Below are 12,735 nucleotides of genomic sequence, written 5' to 3'. Positions count from 1 at the left end.
CAATGAGTATTTCTGGTCTGGGCTAACCTCTTAGACAACCAGAAAAGAAAGGGTGAGTAAGAGATGCTTCTGCCTGCAGAAGCCACAGACAGATGCTGGACAACAGCTGAGGAACAGTTCCGGACAGCCACCTGCACAGCACAGAGCTGACATGGATCACATACAAAGGCACACACACACAGCCTGTGCGTTTTGCAGAGGCTGCAGAAGAGAGGGCCTTTGACCCCTTTCCACAGCAGAGATGTGGGCAGTGGGGTTCCCTGAGAAGCTGGACCTAGGAGAAGGCAGTACAGAGCCCAAATTCTTATGCTGGATCACAGAACCAGTGAGGTCAGAAGGGACCAGCAAAACCACATAGGTGTGCCTGGCCAGTGTTATAAAAGATCAGGCAAAGCTACGAACTTCCTGCTTATTTTAGTCAGGGCATGAAGTCAGGGCATGGCAGCTGAAGGGACACATGGGTCAAACTCGACATCTGGGAAGGGCTGGGAAGTGGGCTGCAGGAGGAGGGCAGGTGAGCCCAGACAGAGATGTGCAGAAAGTAGCAAGGTGATCTCTCCAACAGGTGTGTGGCAGTGCCAGAGCACAGAAACCAGAGACCAGGGAAGAACTGGTCTGGGTGGGGGAGCAATTGGTTTCAGTCTGTTGTGTGACACTGAAGGTGTGAGCAAGATACCAGACAAAAAAGCAAGCAGGCAGAGTTTCAAGAAAGGTCACGCTGGGATCTGCAAGTCTGCAAGCTACTCAAAGGTGGCAACAAATGTCAGAGGTGAATAAGATCACTTGAAAAACAGCATATTGGCAGGGCAGAGAGGGAAAATCATTTTAAAATGACTTAGGGGTGAAGGATAAGTCAGAAGGAATCCACAGCCATGGACAACCAGCCAGAGACACTGAGTTATGTCAAGCTGAAGCTCAGCTCAGTTAGGAGTTCATGAGGGACCTGGTGGCCATGAGCATTATGCTGGGGGCAAAACATTAAGCATGTGATGCTGAGTTGAGTGTTTAGCTCAATGGGAGAGTACTTGCCTAGTGTGCACAAGGTCCCAGGTTGGACCACAGTAATACCAGTACAATGGCAAGAGGAGAAGAAGACGTGTCTAGTCAAGGAACTCAACCAGGCTGGGGATGTGGTGCAATGACAAAGCTCTTGCCTAGCACGGGGAGACCTCGAGGTGGGGCAGCTGCAAAAAGAACTCAGGGAGAGCACAGAGTCACAGGTACTGCAGAGACAACAACAACCAAGACTATTTCAGAAAACTTGAAGCTGACATTTGAAAATGATGTATAATAGAAAACATGGAGAAGTTCACATTGTTGAAATTGCCTCAATAAGAAACTGAAAACATTTAATAACCATAAAAACAAGTTTACGTGAGATCCTCTAACAGGTAAAGTAAAGGGCATATCAACAGTGGCACCTCCAAGGAAAAAGAAGGATCAGCGAAGGTTCAGAAGGGGCTTCACCTGACACAAGGGGAGGCGGTCCCAACTGTACTCCCCGAGTTTTAGTTCAAGAAGCCAGCAGATGATGAACTCTGACACCAGGGAACCCTTCACACCATCTTACCAATGAGAAAAGTCTTGTCTCTACCTCTCCAACACTCTATTATGGACATGTCATCATGAACCTGTTTGACATCTATGCATGGAGCAGGATTATTTCTACAAGTTTACACTCCAATGCATAAGGAAGCTCTTTATCCCAAAACTAACTTTTATGAACTCACTCTTCCCTCAGTCACAATTCCAGCATGAAACTTTGAGAAATTTATCCAAGATCCCCATCCAGTCACACCAATTACATCCTCCTTAATATTAACAGTCCTAAGGAATGCACATGTTAGCACACTGCTGTATATCCAGTTGTTTTCATTTAATATAACAACATATAACCTCTATCTCAGATGTGTATAAAGCCTTCTTTTGAACACTGGTAAGGCAGAATGTTTCCATACTCTTCTACAGAATGCCTAGCATATTACTGACCTAAGCATACTATCTATAGAAAAGTTTGTTCTACAGTGGCTATGATGGGTAACCTTAGTTGTGAACTGGATTTAGGTGGGTCGGTCTGCAAGGGTATTTCCTAAAAGGGTTAGGTTAAAAGAAGACAGACCAGCTTCCAGAGCAGGTGGCTAACACAGGAAGATCCAAAGGAACCCCTGTTCTTTTGGCCTACTGGCATTCACTCTTCCCTGGTGAATCTCTACTTGGTTGCAGGTCCTGTGTCATCCTCTACTGCCATCAGGACCCAGATTCTTGGCATTGCACCACCAACTGAAGACCAGCAAGCCCTCCAGGGATCCTCCATGCCTGGGCCTGCTGAGTCCAGTAGCCTCACAGACTGAGCAGCTAGAATGTTCATATAAAGAGTTTTTCTTTCATGAGTCCATTATTTTTCATTCAAAATTTGTTCAAATGTAGCAAGACTAATCAACACATGATTTTTCAATGAGTTCTCTGAAAACGTATGACAAAGCATCCTGGGACGGCCCTTCACTCTATGAGCACAGCTCCTATGGAAGGAGCCAGGCTGGACATTCAGCCATCAGCTCTGCTAATTAAACCAGGACATTCAGAACAGAATAGTTTCAACATTTTTCTGCTAGTAAGTATAAGAAGAAATGTAGACACAGACCTCAAGTGAGCACAGTCCTATTTTTCATACCTGAGTGGATATAATTTATACATGAATATATCAACCAGGTCAAAGGAATCCTCCCCTGGGTTTATTTCTTCAGAGGATTTATTTGGAGTAATTTTAAGTCTTTGCAAGTGACTCACTGATTTCATTTTGGTCTTCTTATTATCCAGTTTGTATCGTGCACATTACAATTTCTTAATGTTTGGCTTTTATCAAATAAGAGTAACTTCTAGGCTACCTGCCTTGTGAGCAAACCCAAGGACAAGAGTTCAATCCTAAAAACACACTTGAAAAATAAAATCAATAGAGCTAGTTCCAGGATAGCCAAGGCTACAGAGAAAACTGTCTCTTAACACTAAAATATAAAATAATAAATAAAATCAAATACCACCAAAGGAGGAGGAGGGAAAGAAAGAAAGGAAAAAAGAAAAGAGCTGGGCAGTGATGGTGCACACCTTTAATCCCAGCACTCGGGAGGCAGAGCCAGGTGGATCTCTGTGAGTTCGAGGCCAGCCTGGTCTACAGAGTGAGATCCAGAACAGGCTCCAAAACTAGAGAAACCCTGTCTCAAAAAAAAAAAAAAACCTGAAAGAGAGAGGGGGGGGAGGAGAGGGGGGAGAGGGGGAGGGAGGGAGGGAGAGAGAGAGAGAGAGAGAAGAAAGAGAAAAAAGAAAAAAGGGAAAGAGGGAGGGGGAGAAGGAAAAGAACAGAAAGAAAAGGGGGAAGGGAAAAATAAGAAACCAAATCAGGATTCCCAGGGCTTCCTGGCAGCCAGGCTGGCCTAATCAGCCCATTCCAAGGCAGTGAGAGATTCTGCCTCAAAGCAAGTGAAGGACCCCAAGGTACAATGCCAGAGGTGGCTGGCCTCTGGCCTCCATACACAGTTTACACATGAGCACAAGCACCTCCCAAACACAAACATGCACGTGCACATCACAAAGGATGCATTCCTCTGTAATTGCAGCTCCTTTAAGTTCTTAAAGTGTCACGAGGACTCTCCCATGCATGTGATCCAATTAACCTTATCATTAATTTTTTAACAGAATACTCAAAGTGCTTTAAATAATCACTACTAGCCTTTTTAACTTACTTAATAAACATTTTTAAACATCCACTATATTCCACAGTACTAGGTGCTTACAGGAGTATTTCTCATCCTGAGGTTAATAGTAATGCTTTCCTTTCTAAATGAGGAAGTTGGAGCTCAATTTGTTGAAAAGACCACCAATGCTCCCCATGTTTTATGTGTATCAAGATTTGCGGTTGGAACCAGTCTTTCTGGCTCTAAAGGCTCTCTCTCTCACCATACACCCTGATATAAACTAAATGAAGCACTCTCCCTACGCTCAGGAAGGTACCCATTATGACATGTCAACTCTTTGAATTTTTCTAAATAGTAGTATTCCACTCTTCCAAAACTGTCTGAGTTTTCCCCCCATGCAACTTTACTAATTTTTATATAATTAAACATTTACTGTCTATTACTTTGAATGAACTATTAAGTATACTAGGTGTTCACAGTAAAGATGGGAATAGTTAAGAAAGAAATCCATCTTTATCCTGACCAATGCACATAATAACTGAAGCCCAAGCTTCCCCCAAAGATAACTATTGTCACTATAGGTAATATGCTCTCATATTTTCTATTCTTTTCTACATTTCTCTAAATGCTTGTTATGATCTAATAAATTATTTCACAAATTAGTCCCTAACTTTCACAATATTGCCCTGATCAAACAGGCTCTCTTTTTTTTTTTTTTTTTTTTTTTTAAACTGAGGATCGAACCCAGGGCCTTGCGCTTGCTAAGCGAGCGCTCTACCTCTAGCTAAATCCCAAACCTAAAACAGGCTCAAGATGAAGTGTGGACATTGTTTCTGATGCAGTCTGCCTATCATCTAGAGATGAAGCATTCACAGCGGGATGGCACCAGGAGGCAGGAATTCCTTCTGCACATAATGGAGTATTACAGATCATTCAAAGCACCCTCGACTGAAATGCCCTCATGATGTGTTTACTTTTGAGAGCTTCTACTTCTTCCATTAGAAAACATTAAGTTGTTGGGGCCTAATTATTAATGCAAACTATTTGTTTGACAACTGCAGCAATCTGACATAAGGTTGAGATCAGAGAAGAGTTATCACCATTAGGAAAACCGAGCACCTTGGTGTTTGAAGAAACCACGCTCATCTTTAAATGTTATGACTAGCAGGACTTTTTAAACAGAATGTTGGTTTATAATCTGGAAAACCTCTTTTGGTTTCATTCACACACACTCATTCAAAACTAAAGGGTCTACAGGATGGGGGAATGCAGGTCCGTGGTAGAAGGCTTGCCTAACATGTGCAAGCCTCTGTGTTCAATCTTAACACAGCCAAAGAGCCAAAAAGAAAACCACACCGAAGGTTTAGAGTGCAGGTGAACTCCCAGACCTGCTGCTCTTGGGAGAGGCTGGACTGGAGCCCGTCAGCCTGGTGGCCTCCTAGTACCCACAGTTTATAAGTATCAGTGCCAGCACCAGCTCCCATCCCCCTACCCAGAACTCCAAGGTCATTGCAGTGTGAGCTCTATAACTCAGTGCACAATCCCATGACCCTGTGCGCTGCAGTCTAATCACTTCCGGGGGAACACTTCATCTCTCCAATGACCTTCGGGTGTGCTTAGAAACACACTGGCTAAATATAAGTGTATGCACACAACTACCTGAACATGAGTTTCATTTGTAATCTTCATTTCACACACTGCCTCCCGAACTCTCACTCCGGATCCCACCACACATGCTGTACCCATTCTCCTCGAAAAGAAGAAATTACTCTCTTTATTGTGCCAGTCTGCCTTCAGCTATAGCTCCAAACCCATTCCAAAGCACCACCAGCAATACAAAAATACACCTCACTTTTCTTTTCTTAGATTGTGTGGAGTTTTCAAATGACCGAAATTGTTTTTGAATAAAATCATTCACTATATACCCATGTGCCACTTGAAAAGACTAAATCAAACTCAGTTAGACACCTGCACCTCTTCCAAGGTTGTTCTCACAAGAGAGAATCAGAAGAGTGGCCTGTGCTGTGAATCCTTCCTCTTTAGAGCGGTCACAGTAACCCAGGAGTTCCTCAGCAAGCAGGCTTTCCAAAACAGACTCTCTCACTCTTCCTCTTTCCTCCCCTCCCTCCCTCCCTCCCTCCCTCCCTCCCTCCCTCCCCCTCCCCAAATGTTGTAATTAAAAGAAGGGGAGAACAGGAAGAAAATGGGACTGCAGTTCGGCCGACAGAGCGCTTCATGAAGTCCTGAATCCAACCCCCAGCACCACATGAACCAAGTGTGGTGGCACACATCTCTAATCTCAGCATTTAGGAGGTGGATATATAAGTATCAGAGGTTCAGGGTCAGCCAGGAGGTGGTGGCACAAGCCTTTAGCCTTTAATGCTAGCACTTGGGAGGCAGAGGCAGGCTGATCTCTGGGAGTTCGAGGCTAGTCTGAACTACAGAGTGAGTTCCAGGAAAGGTGCCAAAGCTACACAGAGAAACCCTGTCTTGAAAAAACAAACAAACAAACAAAGTTCAGGGTCATTCTCAGCTACCAAGCAAGCTTAAAGCCAGCCAGTCTGGGCTACTTAAGACCCTGTCTCATAAATACAAAAACCAGAAAAGAAGGAAATTTAACACAGTGTTTCTAAACTTCAAGTACAAATCTAGGCAATGGTGTCAGTCAGGGAATTATGTGCATCTCTCAGGTACTCATAAAGAGTTCAATGCTGGCTGGAGAGATGGCTGACTGCTCTTCCAGAGGACCTGGGTTCAATTCCCAGCACCCACATGGCAGTTCACAACTGCCTGTAACTCCAGTTCCAGGGGATCTGATACCCTCACACCAATGCATATAAAATAAAGTTAAATAAATTATTTTTTTAAAGAGTTCAGTGCTAAGGATAATGAAAACAAGCTTCATCTGCTACAGTATCCTATGAAGAATATGTTTGCATAACAGCAATCTTTAAAAATAATAGAACTTGTACTGCTGAGATGTCTCGGGGCTAAAGATGGTTACCTGATAACCTGAGTTTTATCCTAGGACCATGATGGCAGGAGGGAACTGATTCCTGTAAGTTGTCCTCGGACTACAAAAAACACACACACACACACACACACACACACACACACACACACACACACACACACGTAAATAAATAAAGGTAGATTTTTAAGAAAAATCACAGCAGTCTAATGCAGAGTTGAAAATGGGTACACTGTGTGGCAGATTCAGAAGAGTGGATGATTGTTCTCAGAAATTTGAGAAGTTCTGATATAATGAATTTATTTATGGGACAAATCAAGGCGATCAAAGCCTGCTGTAATTAAAGGTGTTTGGCACAGATGTTGGTCCTCAAATGCTTGCTTGTCAGCTGTCTAATCCATACTGACACTGTGGCAATTAGCATACCGTCTATAATACTGTAAATGCAAATTCAACAAAATGAAGCTATTATATATTGAGAAGTGAATGCTGATTGAGTTATCCAATGTACTTATATCTCTATTACTGTGTCAGCTCTATGTATGGCACATAGCCAAATCAGCTATGATCAATAGGAAGAACATTAAGAAATATTCAAAACCAGGGGCCATATGCTGATCTACACTAGAAACCACACAGCGCTCCTCTCAAGGGGGATAACTTTAAACATAAAGCAAAGATGGAGTTTCCAAGGGCACTGTCTAAGACACATTCCATCCCTATCTATTTACTGAGGCTCTACTACATGCCAAACACTATCCTGAGGCCTAGAGACCAAGCAAAGAGTGAGATAATGGGAAGGGATCTTTATTCTACTGGAGGCCAAATCATTTCCTGCCATATTCTAACTCCAAAATACTGCCCGAAGTCCTCAGCTAAACATCCCCGCCGCTGCCCAGCCATGCCCAAAGTTCACCAGACAAACTGCCCCACAGCAGTGTCTGACAGGGACGTGCTCAACAGAGAGCGCGACAATGGGACAGCTTGCCATCTTGACTCCGAGGAGCCATTCTCTCAGGATTCTATCGTGCTTCTAAGTCCGTCTGTTGCCGCTGGCTTCCCTCTGGGAACAGAGGTCAACGATCACAGAACCTAAGTAAGAACATCTACCTGCCTTATGGTTTAGAAGACCCCAGGACCTGTGGTGGGTATTGTGTTCCCTGAAATATTGTGTGTTCCCCGAAATAAACATATCTGGGGTCAGAGAACAGCCAGCCACTAGAACAGAGCCAGAAATGGTGGCTAGAAAATGGGAAGAGTAAGCCCTAACAGAAGTTGGGCGGTGGTGGTGCACACCTTTAATCCCAGCACTTGGGAGGCAGAGCCAGGTGGATATCTGAGTTCAAGGCCACTTTAGAAACAGCTAAGCATGGTGACCCACACCTTTAATCCCAGAAACCCAGCCTTTAATCCCAGGGAGTGGGGGCAGAAAGAGAAAGGTATACAAGGCGTGAGGACCAGGAACTAGAGGAGTAAAGCATGTAGTTAGTTAAGCATTTGGTTAGTTAAGCATTTGGCTGGAGAAGCATTCAGGCTTTGGAGCAACCCAGTTCAGCTGAGATTCATTCTGGATGAGGACTCAGAGGTTTCCAGTCTGAGGAAACAAGATCAGGTGAGGAACTGTCGAGGTGAGGTAACTGTGGCTTGTTCTGCTTCTCTGATCTTCCAGCACTCACCCCAATAACTGGCCTCAGGTTTGATTTTATTAATAAGACCTGTAAGATTCCTGCTACAAGGACCTCCCAGGAAAACACCACTTACAAACTAAAATTGTATAAAGACCCCTGTCCAGACTTAAAATTGGAGGAGAAAGAATAAAGCCTAGAAATCTTCAAACATTGCATATTTCAATATCAAAGATGTGTTTTACTGCTGTAAGTAAATACTTTTCTTCCTAAAAGCAAGCCAGTCATCAATTCTGGCTGGTTAACATTTAAAACCAGCAGAAACACTTAAGGACATCAAGTTTCCTATCAGTTGCCTGCTTCTCCTGGAAAAGGTACACAAGGGCCTTTTCACCCTAGTCCCTTGTGAGGCTTTAGGATTCACAACCCATCCCTGCACTGTGAAACATCTGACTGAGCCACTGGAAACGCTAGCTGTGCTCACTAAACCAGGAGCATCACTGGTGTGGTCCAGTCATCTTCCCTGTGATGCCTTGGCCACCGCCCGGCTCTCCGACATCAGTGTCTTCTCTGGGGTCCTCAGGGCTAGTCTCCCTCACACAATTCTCCCTGCTTTCTGAGTGCCCACGATCTGCCTCTTGTGCTGAGGGTGCTGAAGGCAGAATACTGAGTGAGTTTCCTTTGCTTGAAACATGCTTGTGTATTTCTGCCATCAAATTCCTGTCTTTTAACGTGTTTTAAATGGCCTCTTCTGCTGGGCAGTGGTGGCAAACGCATTTAATCTCATGAGCACACATAGCTGAGCCTTTGCCAATCTCAGACACAGCACTAAAAGCAATATCAAGGACAACTTGAACTTTCAAAATTAAAAGTGCAAAAGACAGTATCAAGACAATGACAAAACCACCCCAGAAATGGTGATAGTGCCCCCATAGTCGGGATTGTGGGGAAACCCACTGCATATTCAGCAGCAGCAGCCCACTCTACACAAACTGATCCATCTAGAATCACCAAGCAGATCTTAGTACATTTGTAATGTCTCCAAAATCAGCTTAAGACCAAGGAGTAGAGCAGGGCACCCGAGCTAAACGTGCACCAAGGAGCAAGGAACAAACTTAAATGTGTGCTCTTCAGGCAATTAGTTAGGGTTGAGAAGTTAGCATGTTTTTCTGGTACAATTTACTGAAAATGCTCTATTTATCCCTTCATCTCACCTTTTAAGTTACTTAAGTCCCAAGACAAAACACATAAATAGCAAGCTGCCCTACCAGTCTTCAGTGTGCATTTAATTAGTAGTGCAAACAGAACCCTTGAGTTTAAGGGCAGCTCGTTATACATCTTTAAGACGCCACTGGAAGCCTTGATGCTCCTGGTCATCCTACCCAGAGCATCCCTAGCCACACACCTGGAAAGACGGGTTGTTGGTTTTGTTTTTAATTCCCTCTCCATATGAACAGAGGATTAAGTATCTCTGCCAATTAAATATTATTTGTGGAGTACTATCCCAATGTGCACTCAGGCCATACACATCATTTAAGTAATAAAGATTAACATTTTTGGAAAAAAAGTATGGAACGCTTCACGAATTTGAGTGTCATCCTTGCGCTGGAGCCATGCTAATCGTCTCTGTATTGTTGCAGTTTTAATATATGTGAAACCAAATTTAAAAACATAATAAGGCGAATCAAAATTTTGTCTAAAACTCAACAGTTTTCAACACTAACCTGCGCATCACAAAACTCTTCGTCTATAGAGGAAATGTTTACATGGAAATTGTAGTTTCAAGAAAATGACTAAATATAAAAATTTAAACAAGCTTTAAATAAAATTGTGGTTATAAAAACTTAATTTCGGGCTGGAGAGATGGCTCAGAGGTTAAGAGCACTGGCTGTTCTTCCAGAGGTCCCAAGTTCAATTCCCAGCACCCACATGGTGGCTCACAACCATCTGTAATGAGATCTGGTGCCCTCTTCTGACCTGTAGTCATACATGCTGTATACAAAATAGATAAATAAATCTTTTTTAAAAACCTTAATTTGAGGTTAAAGATTTGATTTAGCTCAGTGGTAGAACACTAAGCACAAAGCCTGGATTCAGAACTCTGCTGGGGTGGGAAGTGGGGAGGCTTAATTGACTTTAAATTGTGTGTACCTGTTTTTTAACTCCTTAAGGAAAAATTAAAATTATCTCTTATTGTTCAAAAACAGTAGATTCTATGTCTAGTTTTCTCTACTAATCTATCTTACAGATCTTAAAACCAAACCTTCTGTTTTTACAAAATCTGAAACAGTTTAGTTATGGGTAAACACATTTTTAGATGTCCAGTCTCCAAACAGAAAGCCAATATTTATGAAGAGTAATCCTTTATCTAATCAAGCACAGTAAGTCAATTCTGAGACTGTCTGACAGTCAAGTAGGGGTTAATGGGAATCAGAAACTCAGCCCCCAGAAAAACCAAAGGAAGCAGTAACTTCTGGAAAATTCCAAGAATTTTAAACAGAACCCCAGAACATACCCAGTTTTACCAAGCCATGTGGTCCAGCCTAACACTCCCGCCTTCCATACCTGAGCATCAGCTGACAGGCAACAGACTCTCAGGATGCATGCAGCTGTTCTCTTTCAATGCCTGTAAGCACGCATAGAAAAGGGCTGAGTTTTTAGCACACATTTACTATATTGCCCGAAAGGATCTAATTTAAAAAATAAACAAGGAAGGGGGAGGAGTGATTGTGTGAGTTAGAGTGAGTGGAGAAAGTGGGAGAGCCATGGAAAGCTGCAGGTGGAAACTAACTTGTCATCAGTGCCGACAATATATTTAGAGGCGTTCTATGGAAAGCTACTAGGCGCTTAGTTTAAAAGTTTCTTTACAAAACAGTTTGCTGAACAAGTAAACAAGTTAAAATTTATCACAAGTCCATTTCTAAGTATTAGTTAGCCCTATGTGAAGCCAAAGTTGATGGTCAGCCCTGTAACAGACACTGGCTACTTTTCTGTTACTTTGATAAAACAACAGAGACAAAGGAGAGTTTGTTTTGGCTTACAGCTCCAGAGAGGCAGCAAGAGGCAGGCGTGGAAGCTGGAACAAAATGCTGAGAGCTCACTTCCTTTAACAGAAGCCCAAGAGAGCACAGAGGAACTAGGTGAGCCTTTTTAATCTCAAAGCCCTCCAGTGACATCCCTTCCAGGGAGCTGAAGCATCTCAGCCTCCCCAGCTGGTGACCAAGTGTTCCAAGGCCTGAGCCTAAATAGGACATTTCTCATGCAAACCACCAGAGCATGCAAGAGCTCTTGGCAGCTTTGCTGCAGAGACTAGAATCTGGAAGCAGCCCAAACCTCCTTTACCTGGTGAGTAGATGAACAGGCTGGGGTGTGACTACATTCTGGAGTACTGTCTACAATGAGAAAGCATAAACTAACACTAAACAGCCAGGTGCAAAGATGTACAACTCCATTCACACCATAAAGAGAACGCATCATGGTTGCCAGTCTAGATGTGACAGCAGGGGGTGATTTAAAAATACAATACATTTTCTAATCTCATACATTTGTGTCTATATATCTCATCGTAAACATTTGTCAAAGCTTGCAATTTTATATTTAGAATGGTGAAGACACACACAGACACATACAAAATTTATTTCTAATGCTCCAAACAAATTCAGAAAATGCGGGTTATCTCAGGAGTATTCCAGAAACAAAATGCTCTTTATCTTACTATAAAATGATGTTTAAGAGCTAGGTGTGGCAGTTTACACATTTAATTCCAGCATGCTGGCAAAGGCAGGGGCCAGCAGATCTGTGAGTTTGAAACCAGCCTGGTCTACATAACAAGCCAGCCCCTGCTATACAGGGAGACTGTTTTAAAAATCAAACAAAAACTAAAATGTTTCTCCCACTTCTGACACAATGTACAGGACCGGTGGATCTAACAACTAGAGGAACACAGGCAGGGAAGACTCAAAGAGTGTATGGAAATAAGGGAGAGAGTACTAGATGACAGCTCTCCAGCTGGAGGACAGGATGGAAAGTACATGCAGCTGAAATCTCTTAAGACCAGGAAAAACATGGACACACACAGAGGGAGATTATCCTAGCTGTTAATCCGAGAACACCATGAAAAAGAGTTTCTACCTAAAATATTAAAGTTTTCTAGTTAGGACTAAAGAAGGGAAGCCTTGCTGTATCTGAGGGCAAAACTACACACTCCAAAAACAGTCTGCAGGGTGGGGAGGGGCAGGAAGTACAGTCTGCAGGGTGGGGAGGGGGCAGGAAGTACAGTCTGCAGGGGGGGGGGCAGGAAGTACAGTCTGCAGAGTGGGAGGGGGCAGGAAGTACAGTCTGCAGGGTGGGGAGGGGCAGGAAGTACAGTCTGCAGGGTGGGGAGGGGCAGGAAGTACAGTCTGCAGGGTGGGGAGGGGGCAGGAAGTACTGTCTGCAGGGTGGGGAGGGG

General features: G+C 43.4%; 1 protein-coding gene and 1 non-coding gene across 2 annotated transcripts in view; both read right to left on the bottom strand.

Moving 5' to 3' along the window:
• Positions 1-12,735, bottom strand: part of Ncoa2 (nuclear receptor coactivator 2) — a 245,191-nt gene that overhangs the window by 195,473 nt on the left and 36,983 nt on the right. The window lies entirely within an intron of this gene.
• LOC118578934 lies at positions 9,849-9,952 on the bottom strand. Its single transcript, XR_004944323.1, has one exon. It is a non-coding gene; the product is annotated as a U6 spliceosomal RNA (small nuclear RNA).

This window comes from Onychomys torridus, chromosome 2 (assembly GCF_903995425.1).
Source record: "Onychomys torridus chromosome 2, mOncTor1.1, whole genome shotgun sequence".
In the NCBI taxonomy this organism is placed as follows: Eukaryota; Metazoa; Chordata; class Mammalia; order Rodentia; family Cricetidae; genus Onychomys; species Onychomys torridus.
Note: the sequence above shows the minus strand (reverse complement) of the source record. Positions and strands in the feature narration are given on the sequence as shown.